The sequence below is a fragment of the Lepus europaeus genome, chromosome 7 (genome assembly GCF_033115175.1).
Source record: "Lepus europaeus isolate LE1 chromosome 7, mLepTim1.pri, whole genome shotgun sequence".
NCBI lineage: Eukaryota > Metazoa > Chordata > Mammalia > Lagomorpha > Leporidae > Lepus > Lepus europaeus.
Window position 1 is genome coordinate 127,564,673 of NC_084833.1, and position 17,372 is coordinate 127,582,044.

General features: G+C 44.6%; 1 protein-coding gene across 1 annotated transcript in view; it reads right to left on the reverse strand.

Moving 5' to 3' along the window:
- LOC133763577 (zinc finger protein 260-like) overlaps positions 1-16,261 on the reverse strand; it is a 52,062-nt gene extending 35,801 nt beyond the window's left edge. The window contains exon 1 of the mRNA XM_062197379.1: positions 16,001-16,261. The gene's annotated coding sequence lies outside the window, so the exon portion shown is untranslated. The remainder of the gene's footprint in view (positions 1-16,000) is intronic.
- Positions 16,262-17,372: the final 1,111 nt, after the last annotated feature.

Consider the following 17,372-nt stretch of genomic DNA (forward strand, 5'->3'; position numbering starts at 1 on the left):
TGCAGCTCTGGCTGTTGTAGGCATCTGGGGAGTGAACCAATGGAAGGAAAACCTTTCTCTCTGTCTCTCTCTCTCACTGTCTATAACTCTACCTGTCAAATATAAATAAATAAACAAACAAATAAATAAATAAATCATAGTTTCATAAACACTAAAGCTTATCATAGACAATTGGTACCAATGAATAGCTTCTTTCATAGTCTCTCTTTATAAATAAGTAATAAACCAATTATTTTCTTCCTACTCTGCAAAGCCAGTCAACGCAATTGATTTCAAATTTAGAATTTTCAAATCACCCAGAAATGCACAATGTTAATGCTTTTGCAGCTTTATAAGAGCATAAAATAATAGCAATTTTTAATTCTGGCACTTTTTAACATTAGAGAGTTCTAAGACATTAAATGCCATTTTTTTTCTAACCCATGTAAGACTAACACTGTGCAGAAAATATATGAAGATTTTTGTTATGCAGATAAATACTTGTGCTTTGCCTAGAATCATGCTTCAACTTTGGTTATTTTTCCTCTCCACCTAAGCCAGGAAGAAGAGTCCTATGAAACTAATAAAATGCCCCTGGTGTTCTTAAATGATTACTTTTTGGACAGGAACTTCCAAGAAACAACACCAGTCATAGTGAACTTTTTCTGTGGTTGGAATCTTCTCTTTGCTTTCAGGAGACCAAGAGAAGCCACTTGGAGATCTCAGGGGAAGGCCACGTGGGAATGGAGAGGCATGCATCTCCTCTGGAAGCAGTTGTGTCTGTGAAAGTTTTTGCTCATAGTAAATTTGACAGGTCTCTATCCATTGATAAAGAAGAGACTCATCATAAAAATTAGTAATGCAGAAAAAAAATCATTGAAATCTCATTTTTTTTCTGCCACAGGCAAGTGGAACAACATCTCTCTCAGTAAAACAAACGGACTGTAAAGAGTCTATCCAATAGCTCTGGCTCTCCTCACATTCTAAGGACAGACCTCAGAGAACTTCCAGCTGCCTCTTCAAGAAAGGTAAATCAATAAATAAAGTGTTAATAAAAAGGAGGTAACTGGATAGGATTCCTGTCATTGAATCAATATCTCATGATTTTTATTCATTTTTCCTTTTTTGGAATTGAGGTAGGAGTAGGCAAAACATGCATGAAAGAAGGGGGGAAAAGCTTAAAGTACCAGATTGTAAAGTAGGAACAAATGGACAGGAAGGCTGGAGGTGAAGGGGAAAAGACTAGGCTAGGGAAAAAAGCCAGCTTATTAAATCCTCAAAAAGAGGAAAAAAGGAGGAGGAAATAGAGAAGTATGGTTATGTTCATCTGGAATTACATTCTTATGCAATCTGTTCTTTTTGCATAAATAAAAGTAAAAATGGGCCGGCGCTGTGGCTTAACAGGCTAATCCTCTGCCTTGCGGCACCGGCACACCGGGTTCTAGTCCCAGTTGGGGCACCAGATTCTCTCCCAGTTGCCCCTCTTCCAGACCAGCTCTCTGCTATGGCCTGGGAAGGCAGTGGAGGATGGCCCAAGTCCTTGGGCCCTGCACCCGCATGGGAGACCAGGAGAAGCACCTGGCTCCTGGCTTCGGATCAGCGTGATGCGCCGGCTGCAGCAGCCATTGGAGGGTGAACCAATGGCAAAAAGGAAGACCTTTCTCTCTGTCTCTCTCTCTCACTATCCACTCTGCCTGTCAAAAAAAAAAGGAAAAGTGTTTGACCATTGAAAATGTATTCCTTTATTGCATCACTACTGCATCATTCCAACACTCTATAGAAACAGAATCCAAGGGCAGGTATAGGTTGCAGGGTGGGGCACAGTGGAAGTGGCAGTGATAACCCTATTTCTCTAATTTCAACTTCTGCACCACAACTTCTAATCCAGCAAAGTTCGACACATCACCCAGAATAAATTGCATAAAATAAACCACTTAGGGCAAAAGTTCAGAGAAAATCAATGTCTCCATTATTCTTTGCCTGTGAAATACTCATAAAAATTAGCATGCTGCTAAAGAAAATGAGGTTATGGCCAAGCTATGTATAAAGAACACAGGGATGCAAAGTCAGGAGGCAGTTTGGTGTTTTATGAGCACCCAAAGTGAACTGCAGATGATGGAAGGGGATGCATTACAGAATGGGAGCTCAGTAGGCCGCCCAGCCAGCAGTGATCACCAAGCCTTTAACCTAAGATCTATGAGTATTTGTGAAGTGTACAAATGAGTTCTACCTATAACAACAGCAATTACTTTTTCCTTAGGACACAAGGCAAAACACATTTTTTCCCAATTTTTATCTGTTTTTCATTTTCTTTTCTTTTTTTTTTTTTTTTTTTTTTTTTGGACAGGCAGAGTGGATAGTGAGAGAGAAAGACAGAGAGAAAGGTCTTCCTTTTTGCCGTTGGTTCACCCTCCAATGGCCGCTGCGGCTGGCTCATCATGCTGATCCGAAGCCAGGAACCAGGTGCTTCTCCTGGTCTCCCATGCGGGTGCGGGTGCAGGGCCCAAGGACTTGAGCCATCCTCCACTGCCTTCCCGGGCCATAGCAGAGAGTTGGCCTGGAAGAGGGGCAACCGGGATAGAATCCGGAGCCCCAACCGGGACTAGAACCCGGTGTGCCGGTGCCGCAAGGCAGAGGATTAGCCTGTTAAGCCATGGCCCCGGCCCTGTTTTTCATTTTTTTTGAGATGGAGAAGGAGAGAGATTTCTTACATTTTCTGGTACACACCCAAATGTTCACAACAGCAGGCAATGTTCAGCCTGAAGCCAGGATCCCAGAACTCTATCCAGGCCTGGCTGAGTTCAGTTGATTCTGAGGATGATACACAGTCTTCAGTGACACTTTTCTTTATAAAGACACATCTCAATACAAAATGAAACTCCCTACTCGGGACTTTTGAGATCCAAGAGAAATCTTTCAAATATTTTGCAGATGAGGACAAAACAGAAATCCAGAGACTTCTGTGAGCCAACAAGTTCCCTGCCTATCTGAGAATCAGCCTGGTCACCAGGGAGATCAAGGGAAGAGGACCAAGCAAAGCCACTTGGGACCTGTGCTCAGAGTCTTATCTCTTGAGCAAGCATAAAGGCAGCCCAGTCATTGGTCATTGGCAGCTTTGGACCACCTTAGTCCTGCAGTGCATACACAAACTAGTCAACTCCAATTTGGGCTGAGTTATCAGACTGGAAGTCTGGTCAAAGATTGTCACCCATTAAGGAATCTGGACAGAGGAATGGCCAAAAAAGAACCACTAGGAGATGCTCACAATAGGAGTCAGACAAATAAGTGGGTAATAAATGCACAGATCCTAGACCAAGGCAACAGGCAATGCCAACCTTCTCTTTAGTTGCAAAATTTTCTTATTTTATCTTAAAGGCCTTGAGAAACAAATCTGTAAACATCTCATGTGTAAGACAAACATGGATCATTCATAATTAGCCTATAAATATTAGCATTCTTGTCCTGATCAATGAACCTCAGGACCTAGCTCAGGGAGGGGCAAATAAAGGGAATCACTTCTGCCTCATTTCTAGGGAAGTATACATCCTCCATGAACTGCTTCTTACAAAATATTTCTCCAATTTTCCAGGAGAAATACATCAACTCTGAAGGGGTTGCTTTTTTTTTTTTCCATAGAGCCCAATACCTGTCTTGGGAATCACCTGTGATGTCAGGTAGATGGAAAAGAAAGACAATTGGAATCATCTACTAGAAGACAAGATACTTTACCCAAATCACTATATTTCACTCTACAGAAAAATGCAAACTGAATCATAAAGAACTCCAGTTGATCAATCCCCTGGTTTAAGCAAAGGGTATATTTGCATTACTCCAGATATGCAGGCCTCTTCCTGTTGTACCCTCATGTGAACTATCTGCATAGGGATACAGAGTGTGAGGGGGAGCTGCAGCAGTAAAAATGGTCAATGTTTCAATTATAAAACTAATTTTTAATTATCTCAAATCCAGTCACAAAAATTCTGCTCTAAGTAAGACACATATAGCCAAGCTCATCCCTTTCTCAACAAAAATTTAATGCTAACTGCATATTTAGGAGTGTACTATTGTATTTATTTACAGTACTTCTCTACATCTTATTTTTTAAGATTTTACTTATTTGAGAGGTCAAATTAGGAAATAGGAAGAGACAGAGATAAAGGTGTTCCATCTGCTGGTTCACTCCCCAAATGGCTATAACAGATGGAGCTACACTGATCTGAAGCCAGGAGCCAGGAGCTTCTTCTCTGTCCCCACTTGGGTGCAGGGGCCTAAGCACTTGAGCCATCTTCTACTGTTTTCCCAGGCCATAGCTGAGAGCCAGATCAGAAGAGCAGCAGCTGGGACTAGAACTGGTGCCCATATGGGGTGCCAGTGCTACAGTACCAGCCCCTCTACATCTTAGAAGCACATCTTATCTGTAAGAAGAAAACTGAAAAGTGAGTCAAGTATATCACAAATTATGTTAGAGATTATCTCTAATTAAAAAAAAAGGAAAACCCTAAAATAGAAATGGTTAATTTTGGCAATCTGCACAAATGACATGTGTCCTATTGCTTTATCCTTTGGAATACTTTTCAAGATTTCTTCCAGCCTTCCCATCTTCCCTTGTTCCTCATACTCTTTCTTTTTATTTATTTATTTTATTTATTTATTTATTGACAGGCAGAGTGGATAGTGAGAGAGAGAGACAGAGAGAAAGGTCTTCCTTTTTGCCGTTGGTTCACCCTCCAATGGCCACTGCGGCTGGCTCATCGCGCTGATCCGAAGCCAGGAGCCAGGTGCTTCTCCTGGTCTCCAATGCAGGTGCAGGGCCCAAGGACTTGGGCCATCCTCCACTGCCTTCCCGGGCCATAGCAGAGAGCTGGCCTGGAAGAGGGGCAACCGGGACAGAATCTGGCACCCCAACCGGGACTAGAACCCGGTGTGCCAGTGCCGCAAGGCGGAGGATTAGCCTGTTAAGCCACGGTGTCAGCCTCTCATACCCTTTCAATATCACTGCCTCTCTGTCCCTGCAGCTCTCGCCCTTTGGAAACAGTCTTGTAGACTGTCAGTCATAATTTCAAAATGTTTTGTAGGAAGGGCCTGAATGATCTTCTAATATCCCTTAAATACATATTTCCATAAAACAGACAATAGAGGGGCTGGTACTGTGTCCCAGCAGGGAAAGCTGCTGCCTGCATTGCCGACATCCCTTATGGGAGCTGCTTTGAGTCTCAGCTGCTCCATTTCTGATCCAGCTCTCATCTAAGGTCTGGGGAAGCAGTAGAGGATGACCCAAGTCCTTGGGCCCCTCCACCCATGTGGGATAACTGGAAGAGGCTCTCAGCTCTTGGCTTCATTTCAGGGTAGCTCCAGCCATTGCAGCCGTCTGGGGAGTAAACCAAAAGATGGAAAACCTTTCTCCCTCTCTCTCTGCCTCTGCATCTCTCTAATTCAAATAAAGTAAAATAAAATAAATAAAAATAATAATAAATAAAAATCATAAAAAAAAAAACCAGACAGTAGAGCATATTGGGAAAGCTGTTGCCTGTGATGCTGGTATTCCATATGGTGCATGAGTTCATGTCCTACCTGCTCTACTTCTGATCCAGCTCTTTCATGTGCCTAGGAAAGCTACAAAGGATGGTTCCTATGCTCCTACTCCCACATGGGAAATGTGGAAGAAGATATGGGCTCCTGACTTTAATCCACCACTTCCAACCCCAGCTGCTGTGGCCATTAGGGGTGTGAAGCAGTGGATAAATGATTTATATCTCTCTTTCTCTCTTTCTAACTCTGTCTTTCAAATAGATAAATATTATTAATTTTTTTAAAAATTTAACAAATGGCCCTAAATATTCTGACTCATCTTGACATGTAACAGGAGCCAAGAAAGTTGCTGCTGACTCTATGCAGTGCTTCCTCAATCCATTCGATAAGAAAAAAATATGTATTTCTTTTGCTACCCAAGCACTCAAATCAAAATAAATACTACTACCCAGTACAGCTCTGTTTAAGGCTGCTCCTGCACTGATGAAAAGTAAAGTCCAAACCCTGTGTGGCAGGTGACAGTCCCCTCCTCACTCTGCATCTGAGTTTCTGGTTAGAGATGGAGACACAGGCAACTCCAGATACTGCAGTGGTGCACAAACAGCCTCAATCACAGACACTCCTTGTGCTGTGCAACAGAAGGAGAGCATGGAGCACTATGTAAGGGAGGAATACATTGAACACAAAAGGAAAGGATGTGAATGGACACAGCTAAGAATTTCCCCACTCTGCTGGTCATGATCTCAAGGATGTCCAGGCCAGAATGCCATTTCACTTTGGAAAACCCACTCCATAAAGTTTTCTCCACCTAGGTGTATTCTTCTGTGAGGAATCAGTCTTCCTGTGAGAGATGGCACCACCACAGACTGAGAACCAGTCAAAAAGCAGAGTGATGGTTTTAATTCTCAGAGGTGAATGGACAGCCACATCTATGAATTCTGCCTTGAAAAATAAGCTTCCTTCTGCTCTAGGAATCTGATATAGGTTAGGGCTAAAATGAGAAACACAGAGACCTGTTGGGTCTGTTAGGTGAGAAGAAAGGAAGCTTGATTTCCTGTTACTTAGTCAACATGTTAGTTTTGAGAGGATTTCATATTCCACTTCTATTTGAAGAAATGGAAAGGTAGAATCAGTGCCAGCCTAACACACAGCAGCTTTAGCCAGTGATGACATCACAGCTTGCTACCCAAAAGTGGCAGCCAAAATAAACTCAACAAATGAGAATCAAAACAAAACAGAAGAGTCTAACATAATACCAACATTTGTTCAGCAGATATTACCAAGATCTTGACACACAAGTCATCAGAAGGAAAAGGGTGGGCCTGGTTTTGTGGCAAAGTCAATTAAGCCACCATCAAATAAAATGCTGGGATCCAATGTGTGTCCATCCTTTAAAGATTATTTATTTATTTGAAAGTCAGTTTTTGGGGCTGGTGCTGTGGCACAGCTGGTTCAGGCCCTGGCCTGCATCCCATAAGGTCCCTGGTTTAGGTCTTGGCTGCTCCACTTCCAATCCAGCTCCCTGCTAATGTGCTTGGGAAAGTGGCACAGTATGGCCCAAGTCCTTGGTCCCTTAGTCCCTTGTATCCACATGGGAGACCCAAAAGAAGCTACTGGCTCCTGACTTCATATCAGCTCATATCTGGCCACTGTGGCCATTTGGGAAGTGAACCAGCAGATTGAAGACCTCTCTATCTGTCTCTCTCTATCAGTAACTCTGTCAATTAAATAAAATAAAATCTTTAAAAAATCAGAGGTATGGAGAGGAGAGTCAGATGGTGTGGCTTTGTGGATTAGCATAAAGCTGCTGCCTGCAATGCTGGCATCTCATAGAGGCACCAGTTCATGTCCTGGCTGCTCCACTTCTGATCCAGCTCTCTGCTAGTGGCCTTGGAAAAGAAGAAGATAGTCCAATACTTGGGTCCCTGCCACCCATGTGGGAGACCTGGATGAAGCTCTTGGTGCCTGACTTGGGCCTGGCCCAGTCCTGGACATTGCAGCCATCCAGAGAGTAGACCAGCATATGGAAAATCTTACTCATTCTCTCCCTTTATCTATCTCTGCCTTGCAAATAAATAAATAAATTCTAAAAAAGAGAGATCTCCCATCTGAGATGGCTGCAATGGCCGGGACTGAACCACATAGAAACCAAGAGCCAGGCACTCCATCTGGGTCTCCCACATGGGTTACAATGGCCCAAACACTTGAGTCATCCTCTGTTGCTTTTCTCGGGCCATTAGCAGGGAGCTAGATTAGAAGTGGAGCAACTGGGACATGAACTGCTGCTCATCTGGGAAGCTGGCATTGCAGATGGTGGCTTTCCCTATTGTGCCACAATGTCAGCCCCATGAGTGCCAGTTTGAGTCACAGCTGCTCCACTTCTGATCCAACTCCCTGCTAATGCAACTGGGGAAGTAGAAACAGATGTCTTGGGTCCTTGCACCAACATGGGACACTTGGTTGGACTTCCAAGCTGGGCCAGCATTATTCGTTGCAGTCTCTTGAGTGAACCAGCAGATGCAAGATCCCCATCCTTCTGTCTCTGCCTCTTTCTCTGTAACTCTGCCTTTAAAATAAAATTTTAAAATCTTAATAAAATAAAGGGAAAGGGTGAGAGAGGAGCCACAGTAAAATAACAGAGCAAGGCTACAGTTAGTTGTGCTGTTCCTCAGCAGCCTTCTGCCTTAAGTGGGAAGTCTCTGGCTTACAGACACTGACATAAAAGACACATTCACAACATATTTCAAAACAAGAGATGAGAGGTTTACAAGGCATATTGATTTTATGATGTCTCTTATTCAAAAGGTACACTGGGTTTAGATATATGTCTTTTGTGCAGCCAAGTTAACCCAGTGTCTAATTCAAAGAGAAGTACTGAGGAAGGTGTGATGCCAGGGGAGAGAGTTGCAATGTCCCATTGTTCTTGCAGTATCATAAAGAGAAGGAAAAGGGCCACACAAATCTATGGTTATAAGGAATACAGAAGCACAAAAATTTCAGAAGGGGGAGCAAATTTCAAATATTGCTATTTTAAGAAAATAAAATGAAGTAAATTTCAGAATATAATCTGAGGTAGAAAAACACTATCAGTTCATCAATTCTCACAGGGATCCAGGAAAACTGCCCTGCCTACCTATAGACCAAATGTTTCAAAACACATTTTCAGATTAAATTCATTCAGAAGACTGCAGGACTCAGCACTCTCTCTCTACAAGTGCCAAATGGAGGTTTAGTTTCCACTATGGGCAGATGTAGCCCAACCAGGCACTCAGAACCTGAGAAAAGCTTTTCCATAGAAGGAACATGGAATATGCAGTCACACAGAATAACTGTACTTAGTGCTCAAAGTGAACCCCAGGGTAAGCACCCAAAAAGCCTGTTAAGTCTTGGGGCCAGAGCCATGGTGGAGCATGTAAAAATTTATTTATTTAAAAGGCAGAGTTACAGAAAGGCAGAGGCACAGAGAGAGGTCTTTCATGCACTGATTCACTCCCCAAATGGCTGCAATGGCCAGAGTTGGATCTATCCAAAGACAGGGGCCAGAAGCTTCTGTCAGGTCTCCTATGCAGGAGCAGAATCCAAAAACTTGGGCCATCTTCCACTGCTTTCCCAGGCTACAGCAGAAAGCTCGATCTCAAACCAGCACCCATATGGGATGCCAGCACTGCAGGTGGTGGCCTCACCTGGCACACCACAGTGCCAGTCCCCAAACTAAATCTATCTTCGGGGCACCAGATTCTGTCCCGGTTGCCCCTCTTCCAGGCCAGCTCTCTGCTGTGGCCAGGGAGTGCAGTGGAGGATGGCCCAAGTGCTTGGGCCTTGCACCCCATGGGAGACCAGGAGAAGCACCTGGCTCCTGCCATCGGATCAGTGCGGTGCGCCAGCCGCAGCGCGCCAACCGCGGCGGCCATTGGAGGGTGAACCAATGGCAAAAGGAAGACCTTTCTCTCTGTCTCTCACTCTGCCTGTCAAAAAAAAAAAAAAAAAAAAGCATTTTAAATGAGGGATGGGAGAGAGTTTGTTTATCAAGCAAGCATAACATAACTATTAGTACTTATTAACTTCAAAAATATAGAAATTCAATGAAACTCAAATATAACCAAAATCATCATCTATTCCAAATTATTATCTTTTTCTTTTTTTTGACAGGCAGAGTGGATAGTGAGAGAGACAGACAGAGAGAAAGGTCTTCCTTTTTGCTGTTGGTTCACCCTCCAATGGCCACTGTGGCCGGCGCATCTCGCTGATCCGAAGCCAAATATGATAATAAAAGAGACATATTAATAGAGACACAGGGTTGAAATGTATAACAGAAACCATCCAGGGCCAAGCAGGTTAAATGTTCACCCTACCTTTGTAAGGCATTCCTTTCATTATTTAGTAAACATTTACTGAGCATTCTTTTGTGTGGTGTGTTGAAAGAACTACCAGCCACATGATTTTCCTAGATATTGGAGTAAGAGATCCTGAGCAATCAGAAAAAGGCTGAGATGAACTAAGAGGCTTTTTTTTTTTTTTTTTTTTTTGACAGGCAGAGTGGATAGTGAGAGAGAGAGAGACAGAGGGAAAGGTCTTCCTTTTTGCCGTTGGTTCACCCTCCAATGGCCGCTGCAGCTGGCGCATCGCGCCAATCCGAAGGCAGGAGCTAGGTGCTTCTCCTGGTCTCCCATGCGGGTGCAGGGCCCAAGCACTTGGGCCATCCTCCACTGCCTTCCCGGGCCATAGCAGAGAGCTGGCCTGGAAGAGGGGCAACCAAGATAGAATCCGGCGCCCCAACCGAGACTAGAACCCAGTGTACCAGTGCCGCAAGGCAGAGGATTAGCCTGTTGAGCCGCGGCGCCAGCCCTAAGAGGCTTTTGACACAATGGTAAAAAAAAAGAGAAAAAAAAACAGAGATGTCAATAAAAAAGTATATCAAAGATAATTTAGTAGGACCTGAACCAAGGTATGGTGGTAGTGGGAATGAAGAAGAGGCAGCAGATTACAGGGAGATCTAAAAGGCAGAAACAACAGGATTTCAATGGTAGATGAAGGCAGGAGGGAACTCATGAGTAAATCTTCATTTGGATTTTATTATTTAATAGGCAAGGAGTTCTTAGTACATTATTGTTCATCAGTAATAAAAGACTACCTCCAACCGACTTGTAAACTTCCCCTAAATCCAGGACACAATCTCATGGGTAGCTACTATCTATGAGCCTTATGTTGATCATCAAGCCAGATATTTTTAACTGCTACAATATACAATGGTCCTCGTTTTGAGGCAGTTACTTAGAAACTAGAAGACATAATCAGTGTCTATAAGAACAATCTAAATAAAAAAGTTAAATTCAGGGGCCAGTGCTATGGTACAGTGGTTTAATGCCCTGGCCTGAAGTGCCAGCATCTCATATAGGCACTGGTTCAATACCCAGCTGCTCCACTTCCAATCCATATCTTTGCTATGACCTGGGAAAGCAGTATAGGATAGGCCAAGTCGATGGGCCCCTGCACCCATGTGGGAGACCCAGAGGAAGCTCCTGGCTCCTGGCTTCAGATCAGCACAGCCCTGGCCGTTGCGGCCATCTGGAGAGTGAATCATCAGAGGGAAGAGGTCTCTTTCTCTGCCTCTCCTCTCTCTGACTTCCAAATAAATAAATAAATTTTTAAAAAGAATAGTAATTGTCAATATTTATTTAAAAAGTTAAATTAAAAACCCACAAAATCATATAATTCAAAGCTAAATTTGTAATACTTTGCTAATTCACAATTCATGTATTCACCAACCGTAGGTAACCAAAGCACAATTAAGCAGGAAAGAAGCGAAAAAAAAATTTTCCCAAGGAGCAGGCACTAAGGCATAGTGGGTAAAGCCACCACCTGCAATGCCAGCATCCCATATGGTCACCAGTTCAAGGCTCAGATGCTCCACTTCTGATCCAGCTCTCTTCTATGGCTGGGAAAGCAGTAGAAGATGACCCAAGGCCTTGGGACCCTGCACCCACATGGGAGACCTGGAAGAGGCTCCTGACTCCTGGCTTTGGATCAGTGCAACTCCAGCCATTGCAGCCAATTGGGGAATGAACCAACTTTTCTCTCTCTTTCTGCCTCTCCTTCTCTCTGTGTGTAATTATTTCAAATAAATAAATAAATCCTTAAAAAAAACAATTTCCTAGAATAACCAAATGTACATTATAAAGTCCAAGTTAGGGGTCTAGCCACTGGCTCACCATCATGACTCATAAAAAACTCACTCTGTCTTGGCTACTCTGATATGAGTGGATGGACACAAAGCAGAAAAGAAAGCAATAGGTTTGAGTAGTGAATAAATGGAAAGGGGTCCAACAACAATGCTGCAAAACTCTTTGGCTCCTAACTGAATGTAATATGCAGGCAGGAATCTCCTTAATTTCTGCCATGCTCTCAGTTGTTCTAGGACCATAGAACTGATCACAACAATCAGAGTTTTCAAGTCCAACATCCACAATTCACTTAGTGATAGTGGAGCACTGTAGCTTTGCTTCATGAGTACAACTAAACCTCCACACCTGATATGTCATTCTGTTTGGATCCACTGGAACTGGAGAGCATATATGGTCAGAGGGAGTAGAGGAGCATGGTGTGTGGGTCTCATGGTGGTGGTAGCTGTGCAGAGGGAAGAGTGGAGGAGGAGGAGAAGAGCAAGAGCCCCTAGCACTGTGGGAATGAGGAGCAGAGGATGAATGGAGACAGCATGACTTATGTGCATTATGCCTGGTACTCTCCTGGGTATAATTGATGCAACATGAATAATGTGAACACCATGCTTACCCTAAAGGTGATTTCAGTCCTGGTGGATGGATGACAAGGACATAGATAATTAAAAACAATGTGACAAAAGTTTTAGGTGCTCACCTACATCATTTGTCGATGCCGTGCCCATCAGGCAGGAACCATCAGGTTAAGGTCAGATCTTGAGGCTGGCATTGTGGTGTAAAGCGTAAAGCCACCACCTGCAGTGCCAGCATCCTATAAGGGCATTGGTTCAATTCCTGGCTCCACTTCTAATCCCACTCTCTGCTGTGGCCTGGGAAAGCAGATGGCACAAATTCTTGGACCCCTGCACCCTCATGGGAAGACCTGGAGGAAGCTCCTGGCTCCTGACTTTTGAGCAGGGCAGCTCCTGCCCTTATGGCCAACTGGGGAGTGAACCCGCATATGGAAGACCTATTTCTCTCTCTGCCACTCCTTCTATCTCTGTGTAACTCTGACTTTCAAATAAGTAACTACATTTTTTTTTTTTTTTTTGACAGGCAGAGTGGACAGTGAGAGAGAGAGACAGAGAGAAAGGTCTTCCTTTTGCCGTTGGTTCACCCTCCAATGGCCGCCGCGGTAGCGCGCTGCGGCCGGCGCACCGCGCTGTTCCGATGGCAGGAGCCAGGTGCTTATCCTGGTCTCCCATGCGGTGCAGAGCCCAAACACTTGGGCCATCCTCCACTGCACTCCCTGGCCACAGCAGAGAGCTGGCCTGGAAGAGGGGCAACCGGGACAGGATCGGTGCCCCGACCGGGACTAGAACCCAGTGTGCCGGCGCCGCAAGGCGGAGGATTAGCCTGTTGAGCCACGGCGCCGGCCCCAAATTATTATCTTTATATTGAGAATCATATTATAAAAACTTTAACCCCTCCCCCCACTTTGAAAAAATGCACATGGGGCTGGTTAAGCAGCCACTTGCAAGGCCATCACTGCACATGGGCACTGGTTCAAGACCTGGCTGCTCCATTTCCAATCTAGTTCCATACTAATTCACCTGGGAAAGCAGAGGATGACGGCCCATGTGTTTGGGCCCCTGCAATCAAGTGTGATAACCAGAAGAAGCTCCTAGCTCCTGGGTTCACCTGGCCAAGCTCAAGCCATTGTGGCCATTTGAGGAGTGAACCAACGGATGGAAGACCTCTCTCTGTCTTTCCATCTCTCTGTAAATCTGCCTATCAAGTAAATAAAGTGAATCTTAAAAAAAAAAAAAAAAAAAAAAAACCCTATACAATGTAGTATTTTGGTTATTCCTTCACACAAAGAAAGCTCAGATGAACTGTAGATGAATCCTCCTGGCTTGATGCGATTCAGAAGGAGGATTGCCTTCTGCAATCCTGTGGTAGACATCAGTGAGTTATTGATGGGAAGATGAATGGACACCATCAGACTGCTTCCTCACATGGCACCTTTTCTTAAAGACATCACTGCTACATTACCAGATTATGTCTCTCATGTGAAACATGTCTCCCCTAAAAATTTTAAAGAACTTGCCAGAAACTTATAGCAGAGCAGGGAATGATGTACCAAGAACAGTCAGTTAGCCTGAGTAGTCTAGGAATCCTGTTCTTGGTTGTTTTCAAGTTCGTATTAATGTACACACAACATAGTTGCTGAGAAAGTGGTCTTATAGTTGTTTCATGGGTGTGAAGCAACTCTTTTCAGCAGAAACACATAACTGCTTGTCCACTCACAAGCACTGTGATAGAGTGTGCATGGGAGAAAAGGCCAAAAACACACTGGGTTTGACAGGAAGAATGCTATTACGCTAACAACCTCTATCCAGGATTCCCTTTCTATTTTTACTTCCTAGGTAACCTTACTATGCTAAATGAGTTTCACAGATTAGTAATCTGGTGACAACAGGACTCTAACAGAATCTAACAGTTAGCCCAGTGAAAACTTCATTATACTGAAAGTCTACAGCAATAGTTTTCAAGGCCACATCTCTCTTTTTTAAAAAGATGTTTTATTTATTTATTTGAGAGGTAGAGTTACAGATAGTGAGAGAGATAGAGAGCAAGGCCTTCCTTCTGCTGGTTCAGTTCCCAGATGGCCAAATGGCAAGAGCTGCACTGATCCAAAGCCAGGAGCCAGGAGCTTCTTCTGGGTCTCCCACATGGGTGCAGAGGCTAAGCACATGGGTCATCTTCTATTGCCTTCCCAGGCCATAGCAGAAAGCTGGATCAGAGGAGGAGCAGCTTGGGACTCAAACCAGTGCCCATTTGGGATGCTGGCTCCACAGGCAGAGGATTAACCTACTATGCCACAGTGCTAGCCCAAAGCCACATCATTTACCCTACTGTGTGGGCATCTCTGGGGGGGAGAGGGGCATATTTTCTTTCTTTCTTACCCCTCCTCACACTAATACCCTGTACAAAGGCTTCCACAGACCACAGTCATTATGAAAATCTATCACTAATATCCTCCCATGTTGAAAATGTCATGGGGTTAAACACAGAACCCAGAATAAAAAAAGTAACATGAAGCTGGTGCTGTGGCCAATCAGGTAAAACCATATGGGTGCCAGTTTGAGACCTGGCTGCACCACTTCTGATCCGGCTCTCTGCTATGGCCTGGGAAAGCAGTGGAAGATGGCCCAAGTGCTTGGTCCCCTGTACCCGTGTGGGAGACCTGGAAGAAGCTCCTGACTTCAGATCCATGCAGTTCTGGCCATTGTGACCATCTGGGGAGTGAACCAGCAGATGGGAGACCTCTCTTTCTCTGTCTTTGCCTCTCTGTAACTCTGCCTTTCAAATAAATAAATAAATTCTTTAAAAAGAAAAGTAACTGGTCCTCTTAATTAAAACCGTATGCACTGTAAGATAATCAGCTTGGCGGAGAGTTGAGTGAGGGAAGAGAAAAATTGTTACTTTTCTGTATTTATGTTTTCATAGCTCTGCACTTTATGAAAATCCATATTAAAGTGGCTCATTATTGACTCATGCGGTAGACTTGAATTAATTTCAGTTCACTTCTCACTTTGCAAAGGGATTAGCTGCAGGTAATAACAGTTGACATCCCTAATGACATGAGAAGAAAGAAGGGTTGAAGACAGAAATCGAAAAGCAGGAAAATAAATCATCAACTATGTTTCCATGGCCTCAAGCTCCAGATTGAAAGAGTCTGCTAATTATACACGGAAGAGAGATCAATCCACAAAGCTACTGCACAAGCTTCACGTGCTGCTGGAAAATACATCCAAACACATAGCGCCCCAGCTATCAAATGTGTCCTGGGGGTCCAGCATGGGCCATGAGCCATGATCCTACTCTGATCTTCCATCCCCACCTCTCCACTGCCTCGGGCTCTGGCTGAGGGCCACCAAGCCCTGCCCAGCTAGAACCACCAAGGGGATTTAGCTGGAGGCCCAGCCAGAAGGCATTCTTTGACCCACCCAAAGTGAGAACTGGGCTTATTTAAATATAGGGAATGGACTCCTTCCTTCTCCCATGCTCTCAACTACCCAGCTTGGGCCATTCCTCGTCCAGTGTACTTTAAGGAGAATTTGAGCGAGGCAGCCTGTGGGACTGGCTGAGCGTTGGGAGACTGGGAAGCGGCGGTGGGAGACACAACACCTGCGTTCCAGCCTTGACTCAGCAGGAGAAGCTCCCAGGATTACTGAGAAGCAAGTGATCGACATCTGGGAGCCGCCACCCGCCATCGCACCCACCCCTCTCCCACACACGCATAGATGCCCCTTCCTGTTCTCCATACTTGCCGTGGAAAATCTCCGGAGCACGTCCCCTTTCTTTGGGGCACACGGGGAGGAAAGCGGAGAGTGTGGGACAGGAGAAGTCGCTGGAACTTGGGACCCAGGGGTGGCAGATGCAGAGGCACAGAAGCAGCGGGCAGCAGGTGTGGGGTGTGTGCTCCCAAACTGCCTGCAATCGCACTTGCAGAGCAAGACTCCCCAGTGAATGTGGGAGAAGGAGCTGCGCGGCCTCTCAGGGCACACTCTGATCAGTAAATGAACTTCCTCTGTTCCCAACCCCGAGCGACGTGGAAAGGCATGCGCATGCGCAGTTCTCCCACATTCACACGCACAGGCGTTCAGAGCAGGAAGAGCATAACAGCACCGGGTGACTCTGGGAAATGGAGTCCATGCTGGGCATTCCTAGATAGACTTACTGGCCCTCTCCTAGGGCTTCAGTGTGGGGTGGGTGGAGACAGGCTGGGAACCAGAGGGCATTTGCTTTTGTTTACAACCCTCCTTCCCTTCCTTCCCACCCCAAATCTCAAGGGTCAGGTGCTGTTCTTCCTTTCTTGAACAAAAGCTTAAGAAGTGACAGCCACTGCTGCTGAGTCCCAAATCACGGGTCCCTCACACACGCTGTTTCCCTCAGAAAAATCCTACTGCTGCTTTATTCCTGGACAGCTTCTCTCAAGTAATAAATGACAACGATTTCAATGTAACTCTCAGCACAGGTGTAGACGGCATAGTTTGACATCTAGATTTGAGAATACAATTTTTTTGTGTGTCTTGTTGATGTTTATTGTTCTTTTCAAATTATTTTACACCACCCTCTAATTCACCAAGTTAAAATAAATAAATAAATGAATAAATAAATAAAACAGGAGAACTGGATACAGGACTAACATTGCCAAGTATTTTCTAGGGGCCAGATTAATGGAGTAAATGCCTTACTTTGTATCAATTATACCTTAGATTAATTCTGGAGACAGTATTATCAATTTACAAAGAGAAAGCTGAGGTGGAAAGAGTTTAGAATTGAATTTGCCCATGGAAATATGGTTAAAACGTCTAGGTTAAAGGTTAACGAAAGTGAACTATTGGTTTAAGAAATCTTTCGGGACCAGCACTGTGGCATAGTGGGCTAAGCCTCTGCCTTCAGCACCGGCATTCTATATGGGTGCTGGTTCAAGTCCCTGCTGTTCCACTATCAATCCAGCTTTCTGCTCTAGCCTACAAAAGCAGTAGAAGATGGCCAAAACACCTGGGGCCCTGCATCCACATTGGAGACCCAGAACTTCCAGGCTCCTGGCTTTGGATCAGCTTAACTATGGCCACTGCAGCCATTTGGGGAGTGAATCAGTGGATAGAATACTTTTCTCTCTTTCTCTGCCTCTGC